At 40.9% G+C, this 1,655-nt stretch overlaps 1 non-coding gene across 1 annotated transcript; it reads left to right on the top strand.

Annotated features, from left to right (window-relative positions):
* The first annotated feature begins 500 nt into the window (after positions 1 to 500).
* LOC123798484 (U6 spliceosomal RNA) lies at positions 501 to 607 on the top strand. Its single transcript, XR_006781316.2, has one exon. It is a non-coding gene; the product is annotated as a U6 spliceosomal RNA (small nuclear RNA).
* Positions 608 to 1,655: the final 1,048 nt, after the last annotated feature.

Below are 1,655 nucleotides of genomic sequence, written 5' to 3'. Positions count from 1 at the left end.
GTTGATAGCCACTGGTATGGAGTCTTTAATACAGTGCCTGGCAAGTTTATTGCACCATATACCTCAGTTTTCTTACCTGTAAAATGGGCGTAAGAATGGTGCCTGATTCATAGATTGGTGTGAGGAGTAAATGAGATAACATAGAGGATGTAAATGGATAATATAATATGAAGGAATAAATAAGACAGTACAATGTGGAGGACTTAGTTAGAATACCTTTCACGTGCTAGAGCTTTTAAAACAAAAGGCTACCACGGGAGGTGATGCATGTGTTACCTAACGTGATTGTGGTGATCATGTCATAATGTATACATGTATTAAATTGCCACATTGTATTCCTTTTAAAAATCCCATTGTATAACCTAAAAATGTACAATTTTTATTTGTCCATCATACCTTAATAAACCTGGGGAAACAAGAAAGAAAACATGCTGTTTTCTGTTAAGAAAAATGAACAAATAAAACAAATAGCTATTTTTATCATTAAAGCTCAATGACTGGTGCTCGTTTCGGCAGCACATATACTAAAATTGGAACGATACAGAGAAGATTAGCATGGCCCCTGCGCAAGGATGACACGCAAACTCGCGAAGCGTTCCGTATTTTTGTAAACGCAAATAATGAATCATGGAACATTACATCGAAAACTAAGGATGTCACTGTGTCTTAAACAGAGTAGGTGGCCTGACATAGTTTATCTTTTGCCTGGAGCCCTAAGGCTGTGACTGAGAGCCCCAGATGCTGTATGGCCCTGTATCACAGAGCAACCCTCCACTATTCCTACTGTGATTTTTATTACGTTCTTACTGCTCCTTTCTCTGTCACTGTCCTCTTCCATCCACCTGCAGCAAGATTCTGCCTGGTCTTAATGAACCACCATGTTCAGTAAGCATACGTAACGGAGCAACAGCTTGACCGGAATTCTTGCTCACCTCTCTGGCTCTCCACATGTGCCCTAGATATGCTCCTCCATCCATGAACTCCAGGCTGTGGGTACTATAAGGACGCCCATTTTGGGGCGCCTGGGTGGCACAGCGGTTAAGCGTCTGCCTTCAGTTCAGGGCGTGATCCCGGCATTGTGGGATCGAGCCCTACATCGGGCTCCTCTGCTGTGAGCCTGCTTCTTCCTCTCCCACTCCCTGGTGTGTTCCCTCTCTAGCTGGCTGTCTCTATCTCTGTCGAATAAATAAATAAAAAAATCTTTAAAAAAAAAAAAGGACGCCCATTTTACAGATGAAGAATTGAGTCTCAGGTTAAGCAACTTGCCTAAAGTCACAGTAGTGGAGCCAGAACTCAAACCCAGACTGACCAGTTCCCAAGATCTAATTCTTGTCCACTCCCACTACTGGGAAGAGTGTAGCCCTAGCTGGAATGAACAGAGAGCTGCTTGGCTCTATCCAAATCTAGATGGTTATGAGTTTAAAATCAACTGTGTCCAGGAGGACACGTATTGCAATGAGCACTGGGTGTTATATGCAAATAACGAATCATGGAACACTACAGAAAAAACTAATGAAGTATTGTATGATTAATGTAACATAATTAAAAAATAAAATTAAAATTAAATTAAAAAATAAAAAATAAATAAAAACGATTGTGTCCGGATATTTCTTGACAGGTATTTCTTGAGCCCCCAGTGCTGTCAGAAATATGAG

This window comes from Ursus americanus, chromosome 21, assembly GCF_024610735.1.
Source record: "Ursus americanus isolate L20-20 chromosome 21, mUrsAme1.1.p, whole genome shotgun sequence".
Lineage (NCBI taxonomy): Eukaryota > Metazoa > Chordata > Mammalia > Carnivora > Ursidae > Ursus > Ursus americanus.
This window is presented reverse-complemented; position numbering and strand designations above follow the sequence as displayed.